The sequence below is a fragment of the Pseudorasbora parva genome, chromosome 25 (assembly GCF_024679245.1).
Source record: "Pseudorasbora parva isolate DD20220531a chromosome 25, ASM2467924v1, whole genome shotgun sequence".
Taxonomy (NCBI): domain Eukaryota; kingdom Metazoa; phylum Chordata; class Actinopteri; order Cypriniformes; family Gobionidae; genus Pseudorasbora; species Pseudorasbora parva.
In genome coordinates this window covers 315,406-327,541 of record NC_090196.1, presented here as the reverse complement: position 1 = coordinate 327,541, position 12,136 = coordinate 315,406, and the positions used below count along the sequence as shown (strand labels likewise).

Here is a 12,136-nt window from a genome sequence, read left to right as displayed (position 1 = left end):
TCGTCCATGGAGCTGATCGAGAGGATCCAGTCGATGAATGAGCATTAAGGAAAAGTGACCATTCTGTTTCAGCTGGACTATGCATGTGCTCGTCATTAAAGGGTTAAGTTAGTTCAGTTCAGTCAAAAATGAAATGTCTGTCATTAACTCCTCCCCCTAATGTCGTTCCACACCCGTAAGACCTCCGTTCATCTTCACACACAGTTTAAGATATTTTATATTTAGTCCGAGAGCGTATGCAAGTGTATGCACACTATACTGTCCATGTCCAGAAAGGGAATAAAAACATCATCACAGTAGTCCATATGAGACATCAGTGGGTTAATTAGAGTCTCTTGAAGCATCCAAAATACATTTGGGTCCAAAAATAACAAAAACTACGACTTTATTCAGCGTTGGCTTCTCTTCACCGTTTGAATCTTTATTTGAGGATTGAACACAAACACGGAAGAGAAGACAATGCTGAATAAAGTCGTAATTTTTGCTATTTTTGGACTCAAATGTGATACATTTCATATTTGGCTGAACTAACCCTTTGATGTTAGTTATGCCACTGTTGGCTGCTGATGTTTAGTTGAACCATACATGGTTAATTCTACAGTTATTGTAAATTATAATGAATGTACCTTAACTACTTAATCAGTTGATGTGAACATTACTGATTTAATGGTTAAATTTTGACATAATAAACTGTTCAACTTTATTGTATTTATGTGTGATTTGTGATAAATGTATTTGATGCAGAGAACATTATTACATTTATTTGGTTTAAAATAGCAACATTTACATAATAATAGTGAGTAATATAAATTAATTCAACTAAGTAATTCAAAATGTCAAATGGACAAACATTATAAAATCTACTTAATTACTTCATAAGAGTAAATAATACAGATTTATAAAATTTTCACAATAGTTATGCTCCTTTTAAAATTAAATTTACTTGATTGCTTTTAATAAATACAACATGCTAAGTTAAATATAATTAAGTAACATTTACTTAATGTCTTTGCAAATGTTACATTTATAGTTAAGTACATTTTACTTGATATTGGCAAGTAAGTTGTACTTGATATCGCAGCAGTAAATTTTACTTAGAAAAACTGAGTGCAAATTGTTACAAAGATTTTATCAAGTAAATCTTACAAGTTGTTTTTATCAGTGCAGTACTTACAGGTAACTCCAGACTGTCTTTGATCATCCTGGAGGTGATCATTGGCTGAGCCTTTGCCATTCTGGTTATTCTTCTATCCATTTTGATGGTTGTCTTCCGTTTTCTTCCACGTCTCTCTGGTTTTGCTCTCCATTTTAAGGCATTGGAGATCATTTTAGCTGAACAGCCTATCATTTTTTGCACCTCTTTATAGGTTTTCCTCTCTCTAATCAACTTTTTAGTCAAAGTACGCTGTTCTTCTGAACAATGTCTTGAACGACCCATTTTCCTCAGCTTTCAAATGCATGTTCAACAAGTGTTGGCTTCATCCTTAAATAGGGGCCACCTGATTCACACCTGTTTCTTCACAAAATTGATGACCTCAGTGATTGAATGCCACACTGCTATTTTTTTGAACACACCCCTTTCAACTAATTCAACTAATTGCCCAATTGCACAGCCTTAAGAGCGTGCATATCATGAATGCTGGGTCTCATTTGTTTTCTGAGAATCTACTGAACCTACTGGTAACTTGTTTGCCACGTAGCAATAAAAAAATATACGAAAAACCTTGATTATTCTGGTTAGTCACATTGTACTGCTATTATTTTGAACAAGACTGTACATAACCCGAGATGTTCCTTATATCGAGGGAACTTTGCACTGTGTCGGAACGACGAATTTGGGGAACGAGTACCCACTAGGCCACACCAAGGATACGCCTGCCCTATTGTGAAGCTGGAGACCAGGCACAATTATGACTGGAGCACCCTAGCACCAGGCGTCGCATGGAGGTGTTGCTGACCTTGATGCCCTGACAGGGCATAAAAGGAAAAGCCTCCCTTCTTCTGCCATCACATGGGGCGGAGGATGAAAAACCTGAAGAACCAATGATCTGGCCACACTAGATGGCACCTTAGGCACCTAGTTTAGGATGTAAAATGGCCTTAACTCCGCCAGCCGCAAACTCCAGGCAAGTTGGTGTCACCGCCAAGGTCTAGAGGTACCCCACTCTCCTCAGAGAAGTGATAGAAAGGAGAAAGGCCACCTCAAGGGTCAGGTTCTTAGCCTCAGCCGACTCCAGCGGCTCAAAGGGGGCCTCAGCCAATCCTTCAATTACCACTGCCAGATCCCTGGTTGGAACTCTGGCCGAGCCGCAGGCCTCATCTTCCGGGCCCCACGGAGGAACCGTACAACCAGATGGTGCCTACCTAAAGGCCTATCACAGGAGCGTGGAAAGCCTCAATGGCAGCCACCTACACCTTGAGTGTGGACGGGGTAAGATCCGCAGAGAAACACTCTTGGAGGAACTCCAGCACTGAAGCCACTGGGCAATTCACTGGGTCCACCTCATGCTTTTTATGCCAAGTAGAAAACACATTCCACTTAAGGCTGTACAGTCTCCTTGAAGAGGGAGCCCTCTCAATCACATCTGCCGGCAGGCCGGCCTCTAGATACCTCAGGGGCCAGACGCAAGGCTCCAAATTCCCAGCCGGGGGTAAATATTGTGCCCCCAGCCTGAGATTGGAGATCCCTCCTCAGAGGGAACTGCCATGCAGAGGACTCCCGGGAGCAAAGTGATCGGGGGAAAGTGCACATACGCAGCTTTGGCCATGTGTGTGCCATGGCATCCAACCCAAGCGGGGCTGGATGCGCGAGAGAAAAACCACAGTGGGCAGTGGGACGTCTCTCAAGATGCAAACATCCATTTCCACTGGGCTGAACCTCTCGCACATGGCCTCCACCCCCTCTGGCTGGAGCCACCACTCCCCGGGCTTCAGCCCCTGCCTCGACAGGATGTCTGCTCTCTGGTTTCGGTCCCCGGGGATGTCCATCACCCTGAGGGATGACAGTTACCACCTGGGACGATAGGAGAGCCTGGTGCGCCAGTCTGCATAGAGGGCGTGACTTCAGGCCCCCCCTGATAATTCAGATATGATACTATGGCCTTGTTGTCGGATCATATTGGGACATGGTGGCCGTGGAGGTCCAGGAAAAAGCTCCTCAGAGCTTTGTAGACTGCCAGCATTTCGAGGGAGTTGATGTGCCAGGAAAAATGCCAGGCTTCCCACAGACTTCCCTTAAAGTGGCCGTCCATGATCGCGCCCCTACCAGTGAGGGAGGCGTCTGTTGAAACGGATTTCTGGCAACATGATGCTCCCAGCACTGAACCTTGGGACAGAAACCAGGATTTCTTCTGAATAACTAGGGAACGAAGGCATCTGCGCGTTACCCTGATCATACGGAATGGATTTCCCCTCGGGGAAAACCCCCTGGTCTACAGCCACCGCTGTAGGGGTCTTGTGTGCAACAGACCAAAAGGTTTTACGTTGGATGCTGCTGCCATGAGCCCCAGCAGTCTCTGAAACTGCTTCACAATGAGGCTGCTGCCTAGTTTTTCTCTGGAGACCATCGCCTGTATGGACTCGATATGTGCAGGAGACCATTGTGCCCACAGTGTACTCAAGCTCCATACACCTCCCAGGAACATGTTTCTCTGGGATGGCAACAACAGTCTTCTTGCATATTCTTGCAGTCTCAACCCCAAACACCGAATATGGGCCAGAACGACATCTCGATGCCAAACTGCCATTTCTCACGACTGGACCATTGTGAGCCGGTCGTCAATAAAATTCAGTATACGGATGCCCTGGAGTCTGAGAGGAGCCAGTGCTGCATCCATACAGCTGGTAAAGGTGCGAGAGGAAAGAGCTAGGCCGACCGGAATAACCCAATACTGGTACGCTTCACCCCGAAAGCGAACCTCAGGAACTTCCTGTGGGCAGGAGGGATGGACATGCGGAATATGCGTCCTTAGATCTATCATGACGAACCAGTCCTCGAACCGAATCTGCTCACGATTGGACAGTGCATGTCTTGAACCTGAATCTCCTCAGAGAACGGTTCAAGTACCTCAGATCTATTATGGGACGCAACCATGCACCCCCCCCCCTTTGTTTTTTTCAAAAAGTTGCGGCCATAACTTTTATGTCTCTGGACTCCCTGTCTGGTGGAGGGACACTTTATGGCCTTCTTTACCAACAGGGAGCACACTTCCTGTTCCATTAACTGCCACTGGGCTAGGCACATCACCGTTCAAACCACACTGATGACCTCGGTGGTGGAACACTGAACTGGAGTCTGTAACCTTTGCCCATGGTACACAGGGCCCCAGCAGATATATTCGGGAGGTATAACCATGCACCAAAATATTCTGCTAGAGGAACCAGCCTAGAGGCTGGTCTCTGGTATGCACCGATCCTCCTGCCTGAATCCCTGAAGCGGCCACCCGGATAGAGCTTAGTTGGGGAGGATATTCCGTGTGTGAACACATTCGCTGCCAAGCTGCAGGTCTTACTATAGGCGGCTGGAGCAGCATGCGTTCGCTGCAAATCAATATGACCCGAACGTCGTTGACGGCGGATCGCAGCAACGACTTCCATAAGACTCCTCGGAGGAGGCGACCTCGATCGCTCCCCAGAAGCGGGCACACCACAGTCCAAACCACACCGATGAACTTCAGTGGTGGAACACTAAACTGCAGTCTGCACCCTTTTGCCTATGGTACGCAGAGCCAAAGTAAATATATATTCGGGAGGCATAACCATGCCCCGAGATACTCTACTAGGGAACCCAGTCTCTTGATGCTGGCCTCCGATACCAACTGAGCCTCCTGCCTGACCCCCTGAAGCAGCCACCCGGCAGAGCTTAGTCGGAGAGGATTTTCGGTGTACAAACGTGTTTGCTGCCCAGCTGCAAGTCTTTTAGAGGCGGCTGGAGCAGCATGCATTCACTGGAAATCAATGTGGTCCGAGTGTCGTAGACGGCGGATCGCAGCATCGACTTCCAAAAAACTCCACGGAGGAAGCGACCTCGAACGCTCTCTGGAAGATTTTCTTTTAGATTAATATATAGATAAGTGAACACAATTTGGATGATAGGCATAAAATATCTACTTCACAAAGTCAGATAAATCCCATTTAATCCTTCAGAATTAAATGCCACCATAATCACCCATCAATGAACATGGTCTGAATGATAGACTGAATAAACATATTTAACTTCTCAAAGTCAGATAATATTTAAAAAAAATGTTTTAACTCTTTATTTAGCATTTTTCTTATTTACAACACAACACACAAAGAACAAGGGACACTATATATTGTATAATAACAAAATAAGGTATTACAATTTTTCTGCTTCTTTATATGCAAACCATTTTGTCCAGCACTTATTATTTACGTGTCTTTTGATATGTAGAGAGTATGTCATCTTCTCCATTGAGTTTATCTCCTCCACTATTTCTTTCCATTGTTCAGTCTGAGGTGGGTCAATCTTAATTAATAGCGTATCTTCAACTATACGGTTCCCATCTTTGTTTGTGATAACTTTACCTCCTAGACGGGTTTGAGGTTGACTCTGTCCCTGGGTTAGTTCAATCAGTCTCCATCAAGCCTCGATTTCTGGGGAACACCAGTAAACCATTTAACTAATTTGAGATGCGTAATAATATTCTTTCAGATTTGGAAGGGCTAAGCCCCCATGATCTTTATCAATCTGAAGTGTCTTAAATTTTATTCTTGGTCTAGCCCCTGACCAAATAAATCGCAATATTAGCCGGTCCCAAGCATTAAAGTTTGAGCCAGCAATCCTGATAGGCAATGACATGAAAAGATACAAAAATCTTGGAAGCAGGTTCATTTTCACTATTTCCAATCTAGCATTGAAGTCTAGTATCAGCATTGACCAGCGCTTCATGTCTTTTTGTATTGAGTCAGTAACTTTCTCAAAATTCAAACTGAACAAATCATCTAGGTTTTGGGAGATAAACACACCTAAGTACTTTAACTTTTTAGCGTCCTATTTAAGTTTATAATTGTGTCGTATGGATTTACTGGGGGAGTAGTTAATGGTCAGGACTTGTGTTTTGGTAATGTTGAGGTGATAACCTGACAGCTGACCAAACTCTGTCAAAGTTCTCATGAGTTTAGGTAGGTTTACATCTGGATTTTGGAGGTAGGTGATAATATCGTCCACAAAAAGTCCAATTATATGTTCAGTATTTGCAATAGTAATGCCTCTAAGCTCTTCAGTTTGCCTAATAGCTTGTGTCAAGGGCTCTATGTATAATGCGAAGAGCGTTGGACTGAGGCAACAGCCTTGTCGAGTACCTCTAAACAGTTGAAAGCTATCAGTTAGGTGGCCATTAATTTTTACCCTGGCCCTCGGACTGTCATACACTGTATTCCTCAACAGGTTAAATGAACTCAAAATATTTGATGAAACTGATTACCTCAAAATATTTATCTATGTTAAAGAATATTTTAAGCAACTTCTACTTAAAATTATACTTTTTTAATGCTCAAAATCTTTAAGGACAAGGATAAAATTAAAAAGAATAATGTGAGAAATATATGTTTTAAGTAATTACTACATTAGTCAGACAAGCTCTTTAGACTCCAAATCTTTGAGAAAATGAACAACATTAAAACAAATAATTTCTACAAACAAATATTTTAAGTAATTACTACTCTAAACTAGAAACATTATTCACACTCATTTTTTTGAGGAAGCTGATGAACTGAAACATAATAATTTGACAAACTAAAAATTTAAGTAATCAGTACTTTAAGTTTGGATAAGTTCAATGAACCTGATGAATTTGAAACCATTGTTAAAACTAACAAAATTGACACTGGAAACAGAGTTGTTTTTTTAAAGTTATCACTCCTAATAATATATTGAGGTTATGTTATGACTCATTCAGTTCCTCACACCTAAACATTGTCAATTCAGCCTCTTATATTTTTAAGTTAATTTAAGTCTATTAAAAACACATTTTATTGACTGTTTATGTTTATTAATTTCCTCAAAATCAAATATATTTAAGTTGTATAATTCAAATAAAAAACTATTCAAAAGACAATTTCACTGCAGATTCCTTTTCTTTTTATTTAACAGAAAAACCTCCCTAGCAATGGGGTTCATACAGAAAATCAAAGAAATAACAACAAAGGTAATAATACTCACAAAACAAAATTAATAGGCCAACATAATAGGCCAATCCAAAAATAATAGGTCGACAATAATAGGCACACACACATTAATAAAAAGCGGGGGGAAATGGTATTCCATTTCTTGCTTGATTATAAACATGCTGGCAGTCCAAACAATGACATTTGGAAAACAGACTTAGTACTCATCCATCATCAACTCATTTTTAAGGCTAAGCAGTCTTGGAGGTAACCGCTTCAGGTCATCCAAACCCATTATAATTTTCAGAATGAAATTGAATGTGTATGACAATTGTTTTGGATAATCAAGGTGAAGTGCATAAATTAAGCCGAACAGCAAAATGAACGCCTCGGTCAACTCCGCTATATCACGCACAACAAAATCTCCCTCAAGAACTATAGAATTGATAGCAGGACCAAACTTCACAAGGGAGTCCGTATCACTTGAGACAGTGAGAATAAGCAAGAGCTGCATCCGAGATGTCTGGCAGGTCAATTTCATCTGCCTGAAGAACATGACAGTAATTAGTTAATGAGTAGAGTAGTCAATGAAAAACACTACATGTGTATTTAATATAATATGAAATACCAGTGAATGAAAAGTTCAGGTGAAATTTCCAAATATGACATTCTTGGTGAATTACTGTGGTATGATTAAATTGCTATTCTGGTGGCTAGGAAGATGGTTGGGGTTGTTGTCTTTTGGTTGCAAGGTCAGAGAGGGTTAAATAGAAAGAGATATACAGAGAAGACAAAGTAAGAAAAAAAAAGAGAGTGAAAGAGGACACACAGTTGAATCAAAAACTTACATTCCAGGTCTTAAAAAATCCAGCAGCATCTTCCCGCAGGAAGATGGGAAGGGCCCGCAGAGTAACTGTCCGTCTGCTGTTGATATCGACGTCTTCCTAGAAAGACAGAGGGATTGTGGGGTAATAGGAAGACAAATCAGTAGAATATTAATCCTATGCATATATTAAAGGTGCACTATGTAATTTCTTTTCAGTAAAATATTCACTCAACCCTAGACTTTGTGTATCCCTGTGGAGAGATACAAAGGGATAAGATTAGGCTAGGCTATTTTCATTGGGAAATAAATGCATACAAAACACTTATAATAATATAGGCTACACATTGGCTACATTGTGACACTAGTAATGGACGTTAATATAAGACAGATGCAATCACTGCAGTGTTACTTTTCATTACATCTAGCAGCTAATGCGAACCATGTAGCCTATGGCAACTAGCTAGGTAGTCTACTAATAAAATGTTTAAAAGCGTGCTGCCTGTGTGCCTGGCATGTCATGTGTTTGACAAAAGTCGTGTAAGTTATGAAACATTGCTTTGTATGGGATGATTTTACACTCACACAATAACTCATGAACTTGATAAATGTTGAAGAGCTTTTACTATCCGTAAAAAAATTACTATTTTACTATCCACAAACAAATGCCTTTTAACTTTAACAAGTCATAACACCACAAAACGCACTGACAAGATATGCTATATGACCCACTGTTAAAAACCACAACAACAACATTCAGTGTTTATTTTTGTGTAACATGAACGTCAATGTTTAATTTGTGTGACTTTACCAAAGCGTTTGATTTGTAGGCATATGTATTCCTCCAGTCGCGAGCCTGTGCGCTTTATCTGACGTTTCAGGCCCGCCTGGCCCGGCAGCTGCGCACGGACTGGGACTAAAATAATTCAGACTGACAAAATAATAAAAATGACCTTCTTCTTTTAAATAATAATAAAATCAATAAAAACGACATTCTTCTTCTGAATAACAAGCGTCATTAAGAATAATAATCATAATAATAATAATAATAATCTTACAAATTGTCATGTAAATTATTGTGAATGAATGGTAGTACTCCACATCACATCATCATCACTATTGTACACCCCAATACATGCCGTGATACGAAATTGCTAATTTTTTCAAAACGTGCTGTAAAATAATGCATTGTAATTTATCATCCAAACAGCTTTAAACTGCTGGAGTGTGCTTCTCAACCTCCACATTATTAAGAGTACTCGTTTTTTTAGATCCATATTTTGTTTTTGTCTGTGCCTTTATTCCCACTCTTTAAACTCTCAAATAAAACAATTTCGTTTTTGTTTTTTTTCACTTCCCTGGTGATGGTCTCGATGGGCGCGTCTCAATCATCTCTCTAGTTCAGTCAGAGCACTGATCAGGGAGTCAGCCCATTGACTTATGTTCTAGTCAGTGCCCTGACTAGTGGACTAGTGAGATGATTGAGCGCGCCCGATCTCCACGTCGGAGAAGTTTCGCTTCTTTGCCGTCTTCTGTGTGTCCATGGCGTAAAATGAGGGCGTGGGAGAGGCGGAGACTTGAATATATAGGGGCGTGTTATTCTAATGACGATCGTTTTCAGCCGCCGCATTTATCAAGGCCAAGTATTGCGTACACCTGGATTGCAGAGGTGCGCACAGTTTCATAAATCAGGCGGTGAGAGGAGTGTAAGAATAATCTTACGCCAACATATACACCAGTTTCTACGCAAGATTGATAAATGAGGGCCATTGTGAATACAAAACTTCGATTTTGTATTAATGCAAGTCAGAATTTGTGCGTGCAATGAACGGCCGTTTCACACCGCAAGCGTCGCGTGAGCAGCAGTGAAGCGGGGGTTTCGGCGGCGAGCCTATTTTGCTGCGCTGCTGACGCTCAATTAAAGTGAAATAACACTTTTAATGGACAAAATAAATATGATTTCACACAAAAAGTGCTTAAAATGCACACAGAAGCACGTGTAGTGTACTTTAACAATAACGAGTGTGTCAAAAAAGAAAACAAAGAATAAAAAATATCTGTAGAAGATTTACCCATTTAAACTTGTTTCAATTATTCAGTTTGGGTGAAACAATAATGGTTATGATTATAAAAAATAAAGTAAACTGGAGTATGTCATTAAAGAGAAAACGAAGAATGAAAAACATCTTTAGAAGATGTACCCATTTAAACTTGTTTTAATTAATCCGTTTCGGTGAAAGTATGGTTATGATTATAGAAAGTATAAAGTAAACTAGCCAGAAAATATAATAAACTTTCTTTAGTTTAGTATTTAGTACTCAGAGGTATAGTATAGGCTTAGGCTCTAGGCTAGCATTGTGGGAGCCGCTGCACAAAGGCTTCGGGCGTCTGCAGCTGCAGTGACAGTGTAGTTACGCTAGCGGTGTGTGTGCATTCGCGGATCCGGTGACGCGCGTGCATTCATTGACTCGTTTGTGAGTCGATCCTATTTGATTCATTTGGATTTTGAGACTTTCATTTCGCCGGTTTGGCCTTGCACGATCCACACACACACACCCACCTGCTGCCTCTAGATGACAGTATTCTGCCGAAACAGACAACGGCACTGTGAACGTTATTCTGCCTATAAGACGCTTTATGTGTACTCGTTATAAAGACGAGGAAAACGCTTAAAAGTAGGCTAACATTAAAAAGGTATTAATAAAAGTATTATAATAACGCATACTTTGTATAGGCAAGATTAAATCAAGTTATGAACATAAGCGTTTTCTCCCATAAAAACGTTTATTCCTGCAGTAAAACGGTGACATTAAAAGTAGGCGTACACTTTATTGAACGTGCTATTGCATAACACGCATTTTATAATGGTTTTCTATGGGAGAAAACTGTTGTGATGAATGTAGTGTTCATAACCTGATTTAATCTTGCCTAGCCTATCCGTCAACGGATCCACAAATGCAAATCACACTGCATGCACAAATTCTGACTTCTTAATATAAAATCGAAGTTTTGTATTCACAATTATGTGTCTATTTGTACAAATTGTATTTTGCACACACAAGTTATAAGGCATTTGTTTGTGGATAGTGAAATACGTCTGCAACATTTATCAAGTTCATGGACAATTGTGTGCATTTATTAATCATTTTGAGTCTAAACTCATCCTATACCTTCAGTGTCCGTCTATAAACTAACCTGCGCGGCCAAAGCCTATATATGATATCACCAGTAACGGATAAAGGATCTTTGGTAGTGCTAAAACCATACGGTTTGTCTGTCCAGTTATCCCACTAAAGTAGTGCAACAAGGCTGGCTGGCTGACAGCTGAGACAATTAACTTTAGTTAATTCGCTAAAACATGCAGGTAGCTGCAAAAGGTCTCTCTCACAAGCCTACGCTTTAGCTGAGGTCTGCCTGGAAGATGGCAAACAAATAAATAAACAAAGTACATTAAGGCGTGTCCTTACCTTTGTGTACAGGCGTTACGGTTAGCATGCAGACTGATGTTGTTGATGATGGATCTCTTGATGTTGCTGCCTACATCCGGGTGCGCGCAGCAGTCCTTGCAAACAATGTCAAAGTTTATTTACATCCGCCACAATCGATCATAGACTAGGTCATTCACCATTCATTGGAATGTCCGATTTTTTTTATTTGTTTATGTTGGTTTGTATAGGTTATTAGGTTATTTGAATTTGCCATGTTGATATGAACCTCCAATGAAGTTGCACGTCATTATTACGTCAGACGTAATTTCAATCCACTCTTGAACGAAATGAGTTAGGGGGTCAGTTCTACTCATAAACTAAGAGCTAATCTTGTCTAAATAATCAATAACTGGAAACTACTTAAGTGAACTTAAAACTTTTGTGGTGCCTGAACAATATTGCAGCTTTGAGTACAACTCTGCAATTTTATTGAGTTTAGAACACTGTTGGGGAATACAGTGTACAGTGACTGAATACACCTAATAAATGTATCATTAAAGCCAAGACACTCAAGCACCTTGTATAAAAAGGGCCAGCTGACCCGATCAAAGGCTTTCTCCGCATCGAGGCTGACTAAAGCCAAACTCAGTTGTTGTTTCTTGGCTTGGTCTATGACATGCAATGTTCGTCTTATACTTTCGTGAGTTTGACGGCCTTTAATGAATCCTGTTTGAGCCTCATGAATCAAGTCTATAAG

The 12,136-nt window shown here is 40.6% G+C and overlaps 1 long non-coding RNA gene across 1 annotated transcript; it reads right to left on the bottom strand.

Moving 5' to 3' along the window:
- Positions 1-7,085: 7,085 nt before the first annotated feature.
- Positions 7,086-11,890, bottom strand: LOC137064748 (uncharacterized). The gene is made up of 3 exons (XR_010901572.1): positions 11,419-11,890; positions 7,977-8,072; positions 7,086-7,673 (listed from the first exon to the last, which is right to left on the bottom strand). It is a non-coding gene; the product is annotated as an uncharacterized lncRNA (long non-coding RNA).
- Between the last annotated feature and the right edge of the window lie 246 nt (positions 11,891-12,136).